At 46.8% G+C, this 22220-nt stretch overlaps 1 long non-coding RNA gene and 2 pseudogenes across 1 annotated transcript in view; 2 read left to right on the top strand and 1 right to left on the bottom strand.

The window, feature by feature from the left end:
- The window catches only part of LOC134932039 (uncharacterized), a 42892-nt gene that overhangs the window by 5586 nt on the left and 15086 nt on the right, over positions 1-22220 (bottom strand). The window lies entirely within an intron of this gene.
- Positions 19943-20062, top strand: LOC134937309 (5S ribosomal RNA; annotated as a pseudogene).
- Positions 20223-20342, top strand: LOC134939047 (5S ribosomal RNA; annotated as a pseudogene).

The following is a 22220-nucleotide window of genomic DNA, read 5'->3' as shown; positions in this document are numbered from 1 at the left end:
CAGTGTTTTGTTCCCCCATCAGATGAGTGAATGAAGTGTGTAAAGAAGCGTGGGTTCCCACGTGAAGAAACTGGTAATTTCTAAAAAGTTACTGATGGCGTACCCTTTCCCGCCAGAGGATAGGTCACGTTGGGAGATATCCCCTCGGGTGGATAAGGCGCTCACACGTTTGTCAAAAAAGGTGGCACTACCGTCTTAGGATACGACCACCTTGAAGGAGCCTGCTGATAAAAAGCAGGAGGCTATCCTGAAGTCTGTATATACACACTCAGGTTCTATACTGAGACCTGCAATTGCCTCAGCATAAATAGTGCTGCTGCAGCGTGGTCTGATACCCTGTCAGATAATATTAATACCCTAGACAGGGATAATATTTTGCTAACATAGAGCATATTAAAGACGTCGTCTTATATATGAAGGATGCACAGAGGGATATTTGCCGGCTGGCATCCAGAATTAATGCAATGTTCATTCTGCCAGGAGGGTATTAGAAACTTGGCAGTGGACAGGTGATGCTGCCTGTAAAAGGCACATGGAGATTCTGCCTTTATAAGGGTGAGGAATTGTTTGGGGGATGGTCTCTGGGACCTCGTATCCACAGCAACAGCTGGGAAGAAAATTTTTTACCTCAGGTTTCCTCACAGCCTAAGAAAGCAACGTATTTTCAGGTACAGTCCTTTCAGCTTCAGAAAAGCAAGCGGGTCAAAGGCGCTTCCTTTCTGCACAGAGACAAGGGAAGAAGGAAAAAGCTGCACCAGCAGCCAGTTCCCAGGATCAAAAATCTTCCCCCGCTTCCTCGGAGTCCACCGCATGACGCTGGGGCTCCACAGGTGGAGACAGGTGCGGTAGGGGCGTGTCTCGGGAACTTCAGGGACCAGTGGGCTTGCCCACAGGTGGATCCCTAGGTTCTGCAAATAGTATCACAGGGATACAGGCTGGAGTTCGAGGCGACTCCCCCTCGCCGTTACCTCACATCAGCCTTGCCTGCTGCCCTCGGAGAAAGATAGTACTGGCGGCAATTCACAAGCTGTACTTCCAGCAGGTGAAATCAAGGTACCCCTCCTTCAAAAGGCCGGGGTTACTATTCCAAAATGTTGTGGTACCGAAACCAGACGGTTCGGTGAGACCCATTCTAAAATTGAAAGCCTTGAACACTTATATACGAAGGTTCAAGTTCAAAATGGAATCGCTCAGGGCGATTATTGCAAGCCTGGAGAATTTCATGGTATCACTGGACATCAAGGATGCTTACCTGCATGTCCCTATTTACCCTCTTCACCAGGAGTACCTCAAATTTGTGGTACAGGATTGTCATTACCAATTCCAGACGTTGCCGTTGGTCTGTCCCCGGCACCGAGGTATTTACCAAGGTAATGGCCGAAATAATTATCCCGTACTTGGACGATCTCCTTATAAAGGCGAGGTCCAGGGAGCAGTTGTTCGTCGGAGTAGCACTATCTCGGGAAGTGCTACAACAGCACGGCTGGATTCTGAATATTCCAAAGTCGCAGCTGGTTCCTACGACGCGTCTACTGTTCCTGGGTATGGTTCTGGACACAGAACAGGATAAAAAGGGTTTCTCCCGGAGGAGAAGTCCAAGGAGTTGTCATCTCTAGACAGAGACCTCCTAATACGTATACAGGTGTCGGTGCATCAATGCACGCGAGCCCTGGGAAAGATGGTAGCTCCTTACGAAGAAATTCCATTCGCCAGGTCCCATGCAAGGATCTTCCAGTGGGATCTGTTGGACAAGTGGTCCGGGTCGCATCTTCAGATGCATCGGCGGATAACCCTGTCTCCAAGGGCCAGGGTGTCGCTGTTGTGGTGGCTGCAGAGTGCTCATCTTCTAAGGGGTCCTGGTGACCATGGATGCCAGCCTTCGAGGCTGGGGGACAGTCACACAGGGAAGAAACTTCCAAGGCTATGGAAAAGTCAGGAGACTTCCCTACACATAAATATTCTGGAACTAAGGGCCATTACAATGCCCTAAGTCAGGCTAGACCCCTGCTTCAACACCGGCCGGTGCTGATCCAGTCAGACAACATCACGGCGGTCGCTCATGTAAACCGACAGGGCGGCACAAGAAGCAGGATGGCGATGGCAGAAGCCACAAGGATTCTCCGATGGGCGGAAAATCATGTGTTAGCACTGTCAGCAGTGTTCTTTACCGGAGTGGACAACTGAGAAGCAGACTTTCTCAGAAGACACGACCTCCACCCGGGAGAGTGGGGACTTCATCCAGAAGTCTTCTAAATGATTGTACACCATTGGGAAAGGCCACAGGTGGACATGATGGCGTCCCGCCTCAACTAAAAGCTACAAATATTGCGCCAGGTCAAGGACCCTCAGGCGATAGCTGTGGACGCTCTGGTAACACCGTGGGTGTACCAGTCGGTGTATGTGTTCCCTTCTCTGCCTCTCTTACCCAGGGTAATGAGAATAATAAGAAGGAGAGGAGTAAGAACTGTACTCATTGTTCCGGGTTGGCCAAGAAGAGCTTGGTAACCAGAACTCCAAGAAATGATCTAAGAGGACCCATGGCCTCTGCCGCTCAGACAGGACCTGCTGCAGCAGGGGGCCTGTCTGTTCCAAGACGTACCGCGGCTGCGTTTGACGGCATGGCGGTTGAACGCCGGATCCTGAAGGAAAAGGGAATTCCGGAGGAAGTTATCCCTACGCTATTTAAAGCTAGGAAAGAAGTGAACGCAAACCATTATCACCGCATATGGCGGAAATATGTTGCGTGCTGTGAGGCCAGGAAGTCCCCAAAGGAGAAATTTCAGCTAGGTCGATTTCTGCACTTCCTACAGTCAGAGGTGACTATGGGCCTAAAATTGGGTTCCATTAAGGTCCAGATTTCGGCTCTATCGATTTTCTTCCAAAATTGAACTGGCTTCACTGCCTGAAGTTCAGACTTTTGTTAAGGGAGTGCTGCATAGTCAGCCCCCGTTTGTGCCTCCAGTGGCACCGTGGGATCTCAACGTGGTGTTAGATTTCCTGAAGTCGCATTGGGTTGAGCCACTTAAATCCGTGGAGCTATAATACCTCACGTGGAAAGTTGTCATTCTGTGGGCCTTGGCGTCGGCCAGGCGTGTATCAGAATTGGCGGCTTTGTCATACAAAAGCCCTTATCTGTATTTTATGTGGATAAGGCGGAATTGAGGACTCGTTCCCAATTCCTTCCTAAGGTGGTATCAGTTTTTTCATGTGAACCAACCTATTGTGGTGCCTGCGGCTACTTGGGACTTGGAGGTTTCCAAGTTACTGGACGTAGTCAGGGCCCTGAAAAGTATATGTTTCCAGGACAGCTGGAGTCAGGAAAACTGACTCGCTATTTCTCCTGTATGCACCCAACAAGCTGGGTGCTCCTGCTTCTAAGCAGACGATTGCTCGCTGGATCTGTAGCACGATTCAACTTGCACATTCTGCGGCTGGACTGCCGCACCCTAAATCTGTAAAAGCCCATTCCACGAGGAAAGTGGGCTCTTCTTGGGCGGCTGCCCGAGGGGTCTCGGCTTTACAACTTTGCCGAGCTGTTACTTGGTCAGGTTAAAACATTTTTGTAAGTGTTTACAAGTTTGATACCCTGGCTGAGGAGGACCTAGAGTTTGCTCATTCGGTGCTGCAGAGTCATCCGCACTCTCCCGCCCGTTTGGGAGCTTTGGTATAATCCCCATGGTCCTTACGGAGTCCCAGCATCCACTTAGGACGTCAGAGAAAATAAGATTTTACTCACCGGTAAATCTATTTCTCGTAGTCCGTAGTGGATGCTGGGCGCCCATCCCAAGTGCAGATTGTCTGCAATACTTGTTTATAGTTATTGCCTAACTAAAGGGTTATTGTTGAGCCATCTGTTGAGAGGCTCAGTTATATTTCATACTGTTAACTGGGTATAGTATCACGAGTTATACGGTGTGATTGGTGTGGCTGGTATGAGTCTTACCCGGGATTCAAAATCCTTCCTTATTGTGTCAGCTCTTCCGGGCACAGTGTCCTAACTGAGGTCTGGAGGAGGGTCTTAGAGGGAGGAGCCAGTGCACACCAGGTAGTCCTAAAGCTTTCTTTAGTTGTGCCCAGTCTCCTGCGGAGCCGCTAATCCCCATGGTCCTTACGGAGTCCCAGCATCCACTACGGACTACGAGAAATAGATTTACCGGTGAGTAAAATCTTATTTTAATGCATATTATAAAGCACCATTCAGAACCTATGCAATACATCTGACATTTTGAAGCCCCGAGGAAAGAAGCCTATGAAAATGCATTGGAATTTTGGTTTCTGTTACAATTCAGACAGCAATGGGTTAGGAACATTGTTAACAAGTGTAAATGATTTGGGACCACTGGTCAACCATAGCGTTATTAGCATTATTGGCTTTATTATAACATTAGGGATTTATTATAACTGTATTCACTCCTTATGGGGCCTATTTATCACAGTATATTTGCAGCTATGGGGGTAATTCTGAGTTGATCGCAGCAGCAAGTTTGTTAGCAATTGGGCAAAACCATGTGCACTGCAGGGGGAACAGATATAACATTTGCAGAGAGAGTTAGATTTGGGTGGGTTATATTGTTTCTGTGCAGGGTAAATACTGGCTGCTTTATTTTTACACTAATTTAGATTTCAGTTTGAGCACACCCCACCCAAATCTAACTCTCTCTGCAAATGTTATATCTGCCCCCCCTGCAGTGCACATGGTTTTGCCCAACTGCTAACAAAATTGCTGCTGCGATCAACTCAGAATTAGGCCCTATATCCCCCAAAACACCTATTTTGGGGGGTTAGCCGCAAATATTAAGTAACATCTGTGTCTTAGATTGAGAAATCGCAGCCGCATCTCCCATAGGTCTCTGTGGGGTATGCAATGCTGCTAAAATTTACCAATATCTGGAATGCGATGCATTCCGGATATTCGTCCTCAAGCTAATAATAATAGTAATTGCAGCCTACGGGCTACAGATCACACACACACACACACACACACACACACACACACACACTATATATACATAGCCCCATATATACTGTATATTAAAATTCATACAGTTTATGTCCACCTACCACTGGATCAAATGGTGATTTGTCCCTAGTCCTGAATTTACCAAAGACTTTTCTTTTTAAAGCTCCATTGAAAAATAATTTTGATATAGTGTGTGCTATATTAATGTAAGGTTAAGATTTTCCTTTTTAAAGTGTATACATTTTAATAAGTGATCTATTAATCGTTTTTTACATATACACCTGTCTGCTCATATTTATGTAGTAAGCATTGTTATTGTTTGTATCAGTTCATGTTATTTGGATTGACAATCCATTGTTATTCAGCTGCTTGGAAAACCAGCTGTGGTCAAGCGCGTGGCTTATTTGCTTCTTGAAGCAAATTATTTACTTACAGCGGAGGGCTCTGGTTTCTCTTCAGGCACATACACTTGCCGCTGCTCTCCAGGATCGCGTGGCCACATTACAGGGAGGAGGTAAGAGGGTCCCCCAGGCGGGACCCGCTGAAAACCACGATCCGCCGCTGTCTCTAGGAGACGGGCCACGCGCTCTGGCGTGGACACTGTGGCCATACAGGGACCCCACTAGACTACCAGGGTAAGGGGCACAGGTCGGATTACCTCATAATCCACTTTAATAGGCCCTGCAGTACCCGGTTGTGAAGTCCAGCAAGGGGTTATGGCTCTGACCTGTAGCCCCAGCCGCCATTTACTGCAAATGTTCCCGCCCTGGAGCTGCATCTCTCTGTCTCCCTCACTCCTGTCAGCATTTGGGCGCCATTACACACATGCTGAGCTGATTCTGGGACTGCTGGGCAATGTCTCCTCTGTAAAGCCACCTGCATCATCAGCGCTGTGCATTTACAGGACACTTAAGTATTCTACATGTTGTTTAGACAGTGTTAGTTAAGAACAAGCGCATTACTACAGGGATAGTTATGGGCCCTACACACTGATAGATCCGCTGCCGAACTGCCCGACGGCGGAGACAAGCAACCCAGTGGCGGGGGGGCAGTGACGGGGGGAGTGAAGTTTCTTCAGTCCCCCCATCACCCGGCTCCATAGCAGTGCAGGCAAATATGGGCGATCTCGTCCATATTGGCGTGCATGCACAAGCGACGGGGCACCAGTGATGAACGAGCGGGGGGCCGCGCATCGTTCATCGCTGGTGCCTCCACACTGAAAGATATCTTTCAGTATTATCTGCCAGTGTGTAGGGCCCATTAGTTCAAGTACCCTGTGATATACATCCAGTCTTTACTGTGCATTGTTATATCTATATTCCTATATAGCTTTACTTAGTGGTACAGTTTGTACTTAGTATTGCTAGGCCAGTGCAGTTTTATTGTTTGTAATAATTTCTGCATTGTATATGTGACTAAGTGTGTGCCAATAGCTGCTGTGTGATTTCTATTTCGTGTATCTTACACGTATTGCTATCCCTAAATTCTGTACCCTGAGGGGGGCTAAGTGCATCAGGGTTATATAATATAGTGTTTCACAGGATATACTACCTTGGTATTTTTTTAGAGATGAGCGGGGTCGGTTCGTCGAGATCCGAACCCCCCCGAACTTCACCTATTTTACACGGGTCCGAGGCAGCCTTGGATCTTCCCGCCTTGCTCGGTTAACCCGAACGCGCCCGAACGTCATCATCCCGCTGTCGGATTCTCGCGAGATTCGTATTCTATATAAAGAGCCGCGCGTTGCTGCCATTTTCACTCGTGCATTGGAGATTGAACGGAGAGGACGTGGCTGCGTTTTCTCCCTGAAAAGCTCCATATCTGGGCTCAGTGTGCTGCAAATATCTACGTTCTCTGCCTGAAAACGCTCCATATCTGTGCTCAGTGTGCTGCATTGTGGAGACCACCAGTATATAATTATAGTAGTACAGTACAGTAGGCCATTGCTGTATCTTGCAGCTCTGTGTCAAGTATACTATCCATATCTGTGCTGCATTATTGTGAGCAGTATCTAGTAGGACAGTGCAGCATTTTGGTGACCAGCAGTATACATATAGTACAGTACAGTAGGCCATTGCTATTGATATATTACTGGCATATAATTCCACACATTAAAAAATGGAGAACAAAAATGTGGGTGTAAAATAGGGAAAGATCAAGATCCACTTCCACCTCGTGCTGAAGCTGCTGCCACTAGTCATGGCCGAGACGATGAAATGCCATCAACGTCGTCTGCCAAGGCCGATGCCCAATGTCATAGTAGAGAGCATGTAAAATCCAAAAAACAAAAGTTCAGTAAAATGACCGAAAAAAAACAAAATTAACAGCGTCTGAGGAGAAGTGTAAACTTGCCAATATACCATTTACGACACGGAGTGGCAAGGAACGGCTGAGGCCCTGTCCTATGTTCATGGCTAGTGGTTCAGCTTCACATGAGGATGGAAGCACTCATCCTCCCGCTAGAAAAATGAAAAGAATTAAGCTGGCAAAAGCACAGCAAAGAACTGTGCGTTCTTCTAAATCACAAATCCCCAAGGAGAGTCCAATTGTGTCGGTTGCGATGCCTGACCTTCCCAACACTGGACGGGAAGAGGTGGCGCCTTCCACCATTTGCATGCCCCCTGCAAGTGCTGGAAGGAGCACCCACAGTCCAGTTCCTTATAGTCAAATTGAAGATGTCACTGTTGAAGTACACCAGGATGAGGATATGGGTGTTGCTGGCGCTGAGGAGGAAATTGACAAAGAGGATTCTGATGGTGAGGTGGTTTGTTTAAGTCAAGCACCCTGTTGTCCGTGGGACGAATATGGCCATTGACATGCCTGGTCAAATTACAAAAAAAATCACCTCTTCGGTGTGTAATTATTTTAACAGAAATGCGGACAACAGGTGTCAAGCCGTGTTTTGCCTTTGTCAAGCTGTAATAAGTAGGGGTAAGGATGTTAACCACCTAGGAACATCCTCCCTTTTATACGTCACCTGGAGCGCATTCATCAGAAGTCATTGACAAGTTCAAAAACTTTGGGTGACAGTGGAAGCAGTGCACTGACAACTAAATCCTTTCCTCTTGTACCCAAGCTCCTGCAAACCACACCACCAACTCCCTCCGTGTCAATTTCCTCCTTCGACAGGAACGCCAATAGTCCTGCAGGCCATGTCACTGGCAGGTCTGACAAGTCCTTTCCTAACTGGGATTCCTCCGATGGATCCTTGAGTGTAACGCATACTGCTGCTGGCGCTGCTGTTGTTGCTGCTGGGAGTCGATCGTCATCCCAGAGAGGAAGTCAGAAGACCACTTGTACTACTTCCAGTAAGCAATTGACTGTCCAACAGTCCTTTGCGAGGAAGATGAAATATCACAGCAGTCATCCTGCTGCAAAACGGATAACTCTGGCCTTGGCAGCTGTGTTGGTGTTAAACGTGTGTCCGGTATCCACCATTAATTCACAGGGAATTAGAGAATTTCTTGAGGTAGTGTGTCCCTGGTACCAAATACCATCTAGGTTCCACTTCTCTAGGCAGGCGATACTGATAATGTACAAAGACGTCAGAAAAAGAGTCACCAGTGTCCTAAAAAATGCAGTTGTACCCAATGTCCACTTAACCACGGACATGTGGACAAGTGGAGCAGGGCAGACTCAGGACTATATGACTGTGACAGCCCACTGGGTAGATGTACTGCCTCCCGCAGCAAGAACAGCAGCGGCGGCACCAGTAGCAGCATCTCGCAAACGCCAACTCGTTCCTAGGCAGGCTACGCTTTGTATCAACACTTTCCATAAGAGGCACACAGCTGACAACCTCTTACAGAAACTGAGGAACATCATCGCAGAATGGCTTACCGCAATTGGACTCACCTGGGGATTTGTGACATCGGACAACGCCACCAATATTGTGCGTGTGTTACATGTGGGCAAATTCCAGCACGTCCCATGTTTTGCACATACATTGAATTTGGTGGTGCAGATTTTTTTTAAAAAAATGACAGGGGCGTGCAAGAGATGCTGTCGGTGTCCCGAAGAATTGCGGGCCACTTTCGGCATTCAGCCACCGCATGCCGAAGACTGGAGCACCAGCAAACACTCCTGAACCTGCCCCGCCATCATCTGAAGCAAGAGGTGGTAACGAGGTGGAATTCAACCCTCTATATGCTTCAGAGGATGGAGGAGCAGCAAAAGGCCATTCAAGCCTATACATCTACCTATGATATAGGCAAAGGAGGGGGAATGCACCTGACTCAAGCGCAGTGGAGAATGATTTCAACGTTGTGCAAGGTTCTGCAACCCTTTGAACTTGCCACACGTGAAGTCAGTTCAGACAGTGCCAGCCTGAGTCAGGTCATTCCCCTCATCAGGCTTTTGCAGAAGCAGCTGGAGAGATTGAAGAAGGAGCTAAAACGGAGCGATTCCGCTAGGCATGTGGGACTTGTGGATGGCGCCCTTAATTCGCTTAACCAGGATTCACGGGTTTGTCAATCTGTTGAAATCAGAGCACTACATTTTGGCCACCATGCTCGATCCTAGGTTTAAAGCCTACGTTGTATCTCTCTTTCCGGCAGACACAAGTCTGCACATGTTCAAAGACCTGCTGGTGAGACACTTGTCAAGTCAAGCGGAACGTGACCCGTCAACAGCTCCTCCTTCACATCCTTCTGCAACTGGGGCTGCGAGGAAAAGGCTAAGAGTTCCGGGCCCACCCGCTGGCGGTGATGCAGGGCAGTCTGGAGCGAGTGCTGACATCTGGTCCGGACTGAAGGACCTGCCAACGATTACTGACATGTCGTCTACTGTCACTGCATATGATTCTGTCACCATTGAAAGAATGGTGGAGGATTATATGAGTGACCGCATCCAAGTAGGCACGTCAGACAGTCTGTACGTATACTGACAGGAAAAAGAGGCAATTTGGAGGCCCTTGCACAAACTGGCTTTACTTTACCTAAGTTGCCCCCCCCCCCCCCCTCCAGTGTGTACTCCGAAAGAGTGTTTAGTGCAGCCGGTCACCTTGTCAGCGATCGGCGTACGAGGTTACTTCCACAAAATGTGGAGAAGATGATGTTCATCAAAATAAATTATAATCAATCCCTCCGTGGAGACATTCACCAGCAATTGCCTCCAGAAAGTACACAGGGACCTGAGATGGTGGATTCCAGTGGGGACGAATTAATACTCTGTGAGGAGGGGGATGTACACAGTGAAAGGGGTGAGGAATCGGACGATGATGATGAGGTGGACATCTTGCCTCTGTAGAGCCAGTTTGAGCAAGGAGAGATTGATTGCTTCTTTTTTTTTGGTGGGGGCCCAAACCAACCAGTCATTTTAGTCACAGTCGTGTGGCAGACCCTGTCGCTGAAATGTTGGGTTTGTTAAAGTGTGCATGTCCTGTTTATACAACATAAGGGTGGGTGGGAGGGCCCAAGGACAATTCCATCTTGCACCTCTTTTCTCCTCCTCCTTTTTTTTATTTTTTTATTTATCTTTGCATCATGTGATGTTTGGGGCCAATTTTTTTAAGTGCCATCCTGTCTGACACTGCAGTGCCACTCCTAGATGGGCCATGTGTTTGTGCCGCCCACTTGGGTCGCTTAGCTTAGTCATCCAGCGACCTTGGTGCAAATTTTAGGACTAAAAAGAATATTGTGAGGTGTGTGGTGTTCAGAATAGACTGGAAATGAGTGGAAATGATGGTTATTGAGGTTAATAATACTATAGGATCAAAATTACCCCCAAATTCTATGATTTAAGCTGTTTTTGAGGGTGTTTTGAAGAAAAAAAACACCCGAATCCAAAACGCACCCGAATCCGACAAAAATTTTTCAGGGAGGTTTTGCCAAAACGCGTCCGAATCCAAAACACGGTCGCGGAACCGAATCTAAAACCAAAACACAAAACCCGAAAAATTTCCGGTGCACATCTCTAGTATTTTTCTCTGTGTCTTACAGTCACCACATACCTCTTAAATCCTCTGTTTGTGCTCTGCTTTGCAGTAACACTATACAGGATTTTTTTGTCAGGTAATTTGTCTGCTTATTTTGTACTATTTCACCCTTAAGTTATGCTTGCATATACTGTCTACTAAACAGGGTGGTAGATCCATGGCTGATCCTGCACCAGAGTTTGTTTTGCTGGGGGGGTTTCTTTTTTGTGTGGTTGGGTGGGGGCGCCAAATTACTGCCTTGCCCCGGGTGACGGAAAGCCTAGTTTCGGCCCTGTCTAATTTACTGACTACGCTAGTAACTAGACTTGCGCCCCCTATGGGACCTCCTGTGCCATTACAGCCACATATTGTCCATGCAGTTAATCCGCCATGAACAGATACACTGTCCTCTCAATTACAGCAATTAAATCAGTCTCCTGCTAAGCAAAATCCTGACTCTCGCACGCCTAAGACCAAGGGGTCATCTAAACGGGTCATTACTTCCTCACAATCCACACGTTTTGGATATTTCGTCAGATGAAGATGGCGCTTACACTGACCCTTCAGACACTGATGCAGATGCTTCTGATGGGGAATCTCTGACACAAGTGGATGTTCCTGACCTCTTGGAGGCTATCAGGCTGATTCTTCAAATCGATGATGACGAAGAGCCTCCAGCTACCTCTAAGAAACCAGGTAAGTTTAAACGTCAGAAGGTTACTAAATTAGTTTTACTTCATTCTGACCACTTGGTTGACATTAGACAGAAATACTGGGAAAATCCAGGAAAGACATTTTCCCTGTCTAAAAGATGCTAGCTCGTTATCCTCTTGCTGCAGAGTTAAGTAAAAATTGGGAAACCCCTCCGCCGGTGGATTCACAAGTCGCGCGTCTGGTGGTGTCCTCTGCTCTGCCTGTCACTACCGTCACCTCACTGAAGGAACCGACGGATAAGCATGTGGAGGGTTGCTTGAATTCCATTTATACTCTTGCTGGAGCTATGCATAGACCCACTATTGCGGCTTCTTGGGCGACAAAAGCTATTGAAGCCTGGGTTCAGGAAGTTGAAGCGGAACTACCGTCGGATTTTCCTGATAATGCTAGACAGTGTCTTTCATATATTTTTACAGCCTCTCATTATATTCAGGAGGCGGCATCTGATGCAGGTGTCCAGGCGGCCAAGGCATCTACGAGAATGGATTCTCTGGTTGCAGTCCTGGTCTGTAGATCTGGACTCTAAAAAGACCTTGGATGTGATCCCTTTTAAGGGAAACATTCTTTTTGGGGAAGATCTCAACAAGATTGTTGCTGACTTGGCATCAGCTAATACTGCATGTCTGCCTAGTACTTCTCCTTCGGCTCCAAAGGCTAAGAGTACTACCTTTCGTTCCTTTCGACCTCCAGGTAAAGCAAAGGGTCAGGCATACCCGAAACAGGCATGCACTTCCAAAACCTGTAAGCCCAAACCTAAACGTGCCTGGGCTGCCCGTCAGCCTGCTTCCAAAACAGACAAGCCTGCAGCATGATGGGGCGGTCCTCCCCCTGGGGGATCCCAGGGTGGGAGGCCAACTTCTACGGTTTGCTCAAGCATGGTTACAGACCACTTCGGACACCTGGGTAAGGGAAGTCGTCACTCACGGATACGCCATCTCTTTCAAGAAACGTCCCCCTCGCCAATTTTGCTCAACAAACATCCCTTTGGATCAGGTAAAAGCAAAAACTCTCCATTTGGTGGTACAATCTCTCCTGGATACAGGAGTGATAGTGCTGGTGCCTCTGGCTCAGAGAGGCAGGGGGTACTATTCCACCCTGTTCATAGTCCCGAAACCGAATGGGTCCTCTCGGCCTATTCGCAACCTCAAGTCTTTGAACAAATTTGTGAAAGTTTCCAAATTCCGTATGGAAACGCTTTGCTCTATTGTTCTGGCTTTGGAACCCAAGGACTATATGATATCCCTGGACATACAGGATGCTTACCTGCATATACCTATTGCAGTGTCGCATCATCAATACCTGCAGTTTGCTATTGGCAACTTACATTTTCAATTCCAGGCCTTACCTTTTCGATCTGACCACGGCTCCAAGAATTTTCACCAAGGACATGACGGCTCTGCTCCGCCATCAGGGTATCAGGATACTGCCGTATCTGGATGACTTGTTGCTCCTGGCCAACTCTCCAGAGGTTCTTCTCTGTCATCTGGAACTGAAGGTCCAATTCCTGCAAGCCCACGGGTGGCTCATCAACTGGAAGAAATCTTCCCTGGTCCCTGCTCAGAGCATGGTGCACCTGGGAGCGCTATTGGACACCCACAACCAGCGGTTGTTTTTGTCTCCGGTGAAGGACCTGAAACTTCAGGACACGATAAGATGCTTCCTCTCTCGCCCACGTGTGTCGGTACACTCGGCGATGCAAGTACTTGGTCTCATGGTGTCGGCTTTCGACATGGTAAAGTATGCTCAATTTCATTCCCGCCCTCTGCAGCGGTTGATACTTTCCAAGTGGGACAGCCTGCCTCATCGGATCAGGACTCACATGATCTCCTTGACTCCGGAGGTCCGCTTGTCACTAAGCTGGTGGCTACAGGACCAGCAACTGAGCAGGGGTCGTCCCATCTGGATCTCCAACTGAGTCCTTCTGACGATGGATGCCAGTCTGCGGGGCTGGAGAGCGGTGTTGGAGCAACACTCTCTTCTGGGTCGGTGGACCAGAGAGAAATCTCTCCTCCCGATAAACATTCTGGAATTGCGGGCAGTGTTCAATGCATTGACACTAGCCCTGCCTCTGTACGTGAACAGGCCTGTTCTATACTAATCGGACAACGCCACAACAGTGGCGTACATAAATCATCAAGGCGGCACTCGAAGCCGCATGGCAATGATGGAAGTGTCAAAAATCCTTCATTGAGCGGAACGCCATTTGCCAGCCATATCGGCAGTGTTCATTCCGAAAGTCCTCAACTGGGAAGTGGACTTCCTCAATCATCAGGACGTACACACCGGAGAGTGGAGCCTTCATTTAGAAGTCTTTCAACTCTCAACTCCTAGTGGACAAGTGGGGCCTACCCGATATAGACATAATGGCGTCTCGACACAATCACAAGGTTCCAGTCTTCGGAGCAAGGACAAGGGATCCTCAAGCAGCGTTCGTGGATGCACTGGCAATTCCATGGAACTTTCAGCTGCCATATGTGTTCCCTCTGGTGTCACTTCTGCCCAGGGTGATAAGGAAGCTCAAGCAAGAAGGAGGAATACTACTTCTAATCGCTCCAGCATGGCCCAGACGGCATTGGTTCTCAGACCTACAGGGTCTCTCGATAGAGCGTCCTCTTCTACTTCCACAGTGCCCAGACCTCCTGGTGTGGCTCTTGGAGCCTCCGTACTGAGGGCCAAAGGATTTTCTGAGGCGGTCGTTCAAACTATGTTGTGGCCCGTAAACCAGCGTCTGCTTGGCTTTATTATAGGGTCTGGAATTCTTACTTCACCTGGTGTGCGACTAACCGTTATGATGCATATAAGTTCAGTACTGCCAAGCTTTTGGCTTTCCTGCAACAGGGTCTGGACTTAGGCCATCGTCTGGTCTCCCTCAAGGTTCATATTTCTGCCTTGTCGATATGGTTTCAGAGAAACATTGCGACTCTGCCTGATCACACATTCACTCACTCAGGGTGTTTTGCGGATTCAACCTCCCTATGTCCCGCCTGTGGCTCCTTGGGATTTTTCGGTTGTTCTGGACGCCTTACAAGAGTCTCCTTTTGAACATCCTTGAGCTTATGGACCTTAAGTGGCTTACTTTTAATGTCTTATTCTTGCTGTTTATTGCCTCTGCTTGACGGGTTTCAGACTTGGGTGCCTTGTCCTGTAGGTCTCCCTTTCTGATTTTTCATAAGGTTTTCCGCCTCCCAGGATGCCTCCTTTGGATGCCGGGTTCTTGTGCCCGCTACAGTGCTCCCCCCCTCCCATGAGGAACTGCTTTAGGACATCCCCGATGTTATTCCCTATGGAACCCCAGTGTACCCCGCTGCAGAAAAGGAGATTAATGGTAAGAACTTACCTTTGTTAAATCTCTTTCTGCGAGGTACACTGGGTTCCACAGGGTGCCCACCCTGACGCACTTGGCTTCTTTGAGTTTGTATGGCATTAGCCGCTGGTACCTTCTCCTGTCGCGAGAACGTGGTATATGTGGCTACTAACGGTTGTCGTCTCTTTTACCTGCTACTGCATTGGACTGGTTAACAAAACTGAGCTCTTGTGCACGGAGGCGGGTTTATAGAAGAGGCAGCGCTGTGCATCTTGGGAACAGTCAAAGATTTTAGCCTGTTGGTGCCTCGGATCAAGATCCAACTCTACACCCCAATGTTATTTCCTGTGGAACCCAGTGTACCTCGCAGAAAGAGATTTAACAAAGGTAAGTTCTTACCATAAATCTCCTTTTATGTGCCTATGTATAGGTGTGTTGTTGAGTGTGTATACATAAATGTAAAATATTTATTATATGTGTTTGCCCCATAGGGTTCAGATTACACAACCAACCCACACTGGGGAGGCACAATAATGATTTTTGCACCAAGTGGTGCAATATCTTGAATAAATGTTCCCAGGATCTAATGTTGCTTGTAATTGAGCAGGCTGGCGTAGATCTAATTGAAATTAGAAGGGACATCTCAGAATTGGAGGCGTCAGAACTTTTTAGGACAATCCAATCTCCTGACAGTGATCTTTTCACCAAACTGAATAAAGACATTGACAAATTTCGTGGAGACCTGCTAAAATTTAAGAAAAATAAATATAAACAAGTCAAACTGGACTATAAAGAGAACAGGGTATATCCCTGGGTATCACGGAGTGAGCAACGCAAATACAGACCACAACAGAGACGTGGAGGACGCAGACCTACTACACCGTTCACAGATATTGAAAGCAGATCCCAAACATCAGCAAGTGACTCTGACGCACCGTCTACATCTGCACAGGGGGCAACCTATCTCTCCAGATCCGAACGCAACAGGAGGGCTCCAAAAAACCCGCTTTACCCACCCGTAGAGGTGGGAGAAAAAGGAAGAAGAAAACAACTGTGAACGGAGTACAGACATCAGTAGTATTTAACTTATCAAAACATGAACTGACTGATGAAGAACTTTCCATCCTAAACAAGGGACTGTCATTTGTACCTACGGTGGGCCAGGATAGTTTTCACTGGCAGGTTGACCTTTACAAATTAGGAAGACAACTCCGTTTAAAAGACTTTTACTCCAACTCTCAGTGTCCAGACTCTACCACGATGGCTCCTTCCTCTATACTTCAATGTCCATTAAAGAAACCAAGCCAATTCGATCCACCGTCACTCAATCCCTCAGTTCACACCTTCCTAAGGGTACTTAAAAGAGACACGATGCCTTACATCAAGGAGCAAAAGACCAGTTATTCCAATATTACGAAGGAAGAAAGATCTGCTATCAAATCTCTACAGAATGACAAACATTTGGTCATCAGAGCGGCGGATAAGGGAGGGGGCATAGTCCTCCTTGACTATGATTATTATATACAAGAGGCCTATGGGCAATTGTCTAATCCAACCTGCTACCAAAAACTCCCCTATGATCCCACATGGACGTACAAAAAGGAAATTGATTCAATAATCAATTTGGGAGTCAATAACAGGTACATTAATCAGACCACTGCTGACTTTCTGACCACACCTCACCCTAAGACCCCTATCCTATATACTCTACCAAAAATCCACAAATCCCTAACAACGCCCCCCGGACGCCCGATTATTTCAGCACGAGGATCTTTGTGTCAACTACTCTCACAGTTTGTAGATTTTTATCTACAACCACTTGCTAAAAGTGCAGCTAGTTACATTGAAGATACAACAGATTTCTTAAGAAAATTGGATGACGTTAAGCACATCCCTGATGATGCACTATTGGTGACACTTGACGTCTCAAGTCTCTACACGAACATTCCACATGCACTTGGAATTGAATCATGTAGATGATCAATAACAGAAAGTGACGTGTACTTTGGACCTCCATCAGATTATATGATATTATTAATCAACCTTATCTTGAACAAAAATTACTTTCTGTTTGAAAACTGTTTTTTCTTGCAGAAGCAGGGCACGGCTATGGGGTCGAACATGGCCCCAGCATACGCCAACATATTTATGTCAGCGTATGAACGAGAACACATCACAGGTCACCCTGTCTTTGGCCGGTTTTTGACAGCATATGTTCGATATATTGATGATCTATTTTTCATTTGGCACGGGGGAGAAAAAGCTCTCCTGACCTTTATTGATCATCTGAATTCACTTCCCGGCACCATTAGATTCAGCCTCACGTTTAGCAAAGCAGAAATCAATTTTTTAGACGTATCCATTCTCCTCTCCAACAATACACTGACCACCAGAATTTATTGTAAAGACTCTGACAGAAACACTCTCTTGCTCTCCACCAGTTTCCATCCGGCGCCGCTCAAAGGAGGTTTACCGTTTTCACAGCTCCTCAGGGTGTTACTGTCACAACTGAGGGCCTGAGCTGACGGGAGGCAGCCTCAGTTGTAGGGGCTGAGATGTACCGGAACCTGGGAGGTTGTATCAGACCCCTGGACATGTAAGTAACATGAATAATAACTGCCCGAAGGCGTGACCACGACAACTTGGATAAAAGTCAATGATGTTTATTATGACAACTCCGCAACACAGGTGCAGTAAAAGAAAACGTAAAAGTCAGCAAAGAATAAATACAATTCCTGGGTACTATAGGATGGCAGGAGCCACAGGGCACTGGTAGTGTGAGATAGTTCTTATGATCTTCTAGATGGAAAGTCCTTACCAGGCCCGACTGTAGCAATGGAGATAACCCAGGATTGTGCCAGCTGGTGTTCCAGGAAAAGCTGGGTTGCTGAAGATAAAACAGCTGCTGTGGATACTGGCTGGAACCAGACTGTTGTTAGCACGGAGTGGATACTGGCTGGAACCAGTTAAATAATAAATGAACTTGGGAGCGATGAAATATGAACTGAAATGTAGAACTTGAGAGCGGAGAAATAATAATACCGGTGGAGAGTGGTAAAGTGTAGAAAGGACACCGGCCCTTTAAGGGAAGCTGTACTCTGCTGGAAGCTGAGCTGGAAGCAGGTAATGTTGTAGCAGGAAACAGATGAATCCACAATGGATTGGAGAGTCAGGCTACACCGCAGGTGGAATGCTGGTGCGGGTCTCTATGGTGGAAGTCTTGAGACAGGAGCTGGAACCTGGAAGACAATCACAGGAGAGAGACAAACAGGAACTAGGTTTGACAACCAAAGCACTGACGCCTTCCTTGCTCAGGCACAGTGTATTTATACCTGCAGCAAGGAAGGGATTGGCTAGGCCATAGGTTCTCAAACTCGGTCCTCAGGACCCCACACAGTGCATGTTTTGCAGGTAACCCAGCAGGTGCACAGGTGTATTAATTACTCACTGACACATTTTAAAAGGTCCACAGGTGGAGCTAATTATTTCACTTGCGATTCTGTGAGGAGACCTGCAAAACATGCACTGTGTGGGGTCCTGAGGACCGAGTTTGAGAACCACTGGGCTAGGCAATTATGCAGATTTAACAATACTGACAACAGATTGGAGGAAATGATCAGCTGACAGAATCCAAGATGGCTGCGCCCATGCAGACACTTGGAGGGAAGTTTGGTTTGTAATCCATGTGGTAATGAAAACAGTAATGGCGGCGCCGGCCACTGGAGACAGGAGACGCCAGGCTGACAAGTGCACATCCAACCACGCGGACACAGCGGAGGCCGCGGCTGACGTAATCGCCACTCTGACACTCTGCATGCAGAAGCTCAGGGACGGCGGCGGAGGCCGCGGGAGACGCCATGCCAGATGTAATATGGCGTTACTGTGACAGCGTCTCAGAGAGACAGGAGAGGATGCAGGAATGTGAACATTAGGATAACAGATGGGATCCGGTCCTGGAGCGCTGAGCCAGCCTTAGGAGGCATCTGATGGGTAAGAAATGGCGTCCAGATACCCGGATCGTGACAGTTACGTATCACCTCTAACCCTGCTGACATACCCTCAGCTCTACAATCTATGAGTCAACGCTTCCTCGATCGTGGATACTCAAAGGAGGAGATTGATGCGGCACTTACAAGGATTGGCCAGATAAGGAGAGATGAACTCCTATCTAGTAAAGACATATCTTCAAACAAAGACAATGACAGATTTAATTTTGTCAGCATGTATACCACTGCTTCTAAATTAATTCGTAATAAGATCCATGAACATTGGCATCTCATTAGCACAGATCCAAGTCTGGCAAAAGCAATCACGCAACCACCTAGATTTGCATATAAACGAGGACCGAATTTGAAAGACATGCTTGTTGTAACAGACTTTTCCAAGAGAAAAAGGAATACACCTTCTCACTGGTTGACTACCAAAACAGGGGTTTACAAATGTACAGGCTGTCCAAACTGTCCTTTCTTGCTACTTGGCAAGCGGTTTATTAACCCTCAAGATAACAAGACTTACACCATTAAACAAAGACTTGACTGCAACAGTAAATTTGTGGTCTATGTGTTGAAATGTCCGTGTAACCTGCTTTACGTTGGAAAGACTAGCAGAATGCTAAAAGAGCGTTTAAGCCAACATCGTTCCACAATCAAAAAGAGCATCACCCTAGGGGGGGCCTCAGGTGACTTCGCAAATTTACCTGTGGCCAGACACTTTAGGGAAGCAAAACACACTATCAACCAACTTAAGTGTTGCATTTTGGACCAAATCCCACCGCTCCAAAGGGGTGGTGATCGCAACAAAATTCTACTACAGAGAGAACATCAATGGATTGATAGATTACAAACATTGGCCCCCAATGGGCTCAATGAAGAATTCCGCCTTGGATGCTTCCTTTGATTCTATACATCAATGTATAGAGCCTAATCTTTTTTGGTTTATTTTTCTGAGACACCGCCGTGTGTCATGTTACATCATCTATGACATGTCCTCATCAATTGTCACCTACTAATCCCTGATTGTCCTGCACTCCTATCCTATATACCATGGAGATTGATACTACCATACCACACTGGATCCCATCCGATCCCGTCTGATCTTGGCAATTAAGCAGTGATGGGCCTAGTCAGTACCACTCTTGGAGACAAGGTGGGAATACTGGGTGTTGTATCAAGGAACTTGGTGTACCTTCCCCACCCCTCCCCACTGTCTCCCACACACTGGCAATTTTGGTGGTGTCCATTCTTACATATCACCACACGAGATATGTTATGATTGAGAGGCGGGGGCTGGCACTGTCACACTGTGTACTATCACATAGGGACACACCTGTCTGATACAATCATACCACACTGGAAACCATCCGATCCCATCCGAACTTGGTAATTAAGCAGTGTTGGGCCCAATCAGTACCATGTATGGAGACAACATGGGAATATTGGGTATTGTACTAAGGGACAATCCTTGACCCACAGGTGACGCTCTTTTATGCTCTTGATACGGCACGGCAATTGTAATTATTATTGGCTGCCCGCATCCACATTATCTCAATAATTGTGACCATTTACTGTTGTGTTTCATTAGTCTTGGGCATTGTACTGCATTTAGTTATCCCCTGGGTACACCCTTGCTGTGCAAGCTAACACAGTTTGTTCACCTTAATTTGTTTGACATTTACTATTGTTCTTTATTCTGGACTGTCATATCTCCATATTATTGGCGCTCTGTGGGGTTAATTACTCCACGGATTAACCTATGGCTGGAGACATTGACAGCAGCAACTATACCTGTCTGCCACTGTACACTGAACATCGATATGCCTGAACTACACCTACGTCACGCTGCCGGAGCGGGTTACTAAGGAGAAAGCCGGGTTTGTGTATTATGGCAATGCAACCCACGTGTGTGGAATTGGCCTATCGGACAGCGGCTATGACGCGCTGCCTCCCGGTGACGGACTTCCGGTTTCAAAACCCTCGGCGCTCTCTCTGCCTTTTAAAAGGACTCCAGACAGAGTGTCAATTGCCCCTGATGAAAACCAGAAAGCGTTGAAACAGCTGTTGGGCGGATTGTAGCAGTGGGTATTTCCAGATGGCTTGTCAGGAATAAAAAAACCCTTTTTTTCTTTCATCAAACGTGAGTGCTGGTCTAATCTTTTTTCTATTTTGGAGGAAGTGAGTGTTTGTATATGTGTGTGTATATATATATTTTTTTTTTTATTTATTTTTTTTTTGTGAACATCTTTTGTAGTACAATCTGCCATGGTGTCCCCAGCCAGTGTTGGAATATAGGAGAGCTGCCTCAGGATGAGAAGCTTCTTAATAATACAGATAGCACACGGAGGGATGCATAGCAACGGCTTCATTATGACCAATTCAATTTAGCGCAGATTGAATAGCGATGGGAAGGAGCTCCCGCTGCTGTTAAATTCAGCATACTATTATGTCGGAGAAGGCCGGTTCTTGCGGACTAAACAGGGTGTTTAGTAGAGAAAACCAGCATTCTCCAACCTATGTGCCCGGCGCCATGCTGTTTCCGCCATGCTAAGGGCATAAAACAGCATCGCAACAGTACTTTTGTCAGATTTCTGCTCGCACGAGAAGAAATCCTCTTGGCTGGCATCACATCGCGCTGAATTGAATTGACCCCATTGAGAGATAGGAAAGCTTAATTTTAAGAAATAAAGGCCCAGAGTCATCGAGCCTTGGAGAGGGATAAATTGCACGGTGATAAAATACCAACCAACCAGCTCCTAACTGCCATGTTACAGGCTGTGTTTGAAAAATGACAGTTAGGAGCTGATTGGTTGGTACTTTAGCCCTGTGCAGTTTATCACTCTCCAAGGCTTGATAAATCTGAGCCAAAATGTTTTACTATTCTCTTCAGTTTTTTTTTACTTCAGATTTTGGAGAGGGTATTTGTGTGTCAGTTATGGATCAGGGCATCCTGGTGAGTAAGGAGTATGATATTGGGTCAGTTGCAGTATGTGGTCAGGGAGTAGAGGTGTAGAGTATTTCAACGTTTTAGAGCAATGGTCCTTAACCTCAAACCTCAGGTTTTCCAAACGGGTCATGTATTCAGAATTTCTGTCTGTGAAACAGGTGGGATAATTACTGATTTAGAAAAATAGATTGCAAAATATCCACAATCATGCCATGTTGGTGGTACTTGAGAACTGGAGCTGAGAACCCCAGGTTTGAGGAAGAGTTATTTCATTGGAGGAGGTGTGGGGTTGGGGGTTAATAGTGAGATGTTTTTCAGTATTTGAAGAATGTTATCTGTAAGTTGTAGAGGAAAGGGAGTGCTGTATATAGCATTGACAGATAGGTGAG

The sequence above is a fragment of the Pseudophryne corroboree genome, chromosome 6 (genome assembly GCF_028390025.1).
Source record: "Pseudophryne corroboree isolate aPseCor3 chromosome 6, aPseCor3.hap2, whole genome shotgun sequence".
In the NCBI taxonomy this organism is placed as follows: Eukaryota; Metazoa; Chordata; class Amphibia; order Anura; family Myobatrachidae; genus Pseudophryne; species Pseudophryne corroboree.
This window is presented reverse-complemented; position numbering and strand designations above follow the sequence as displayed.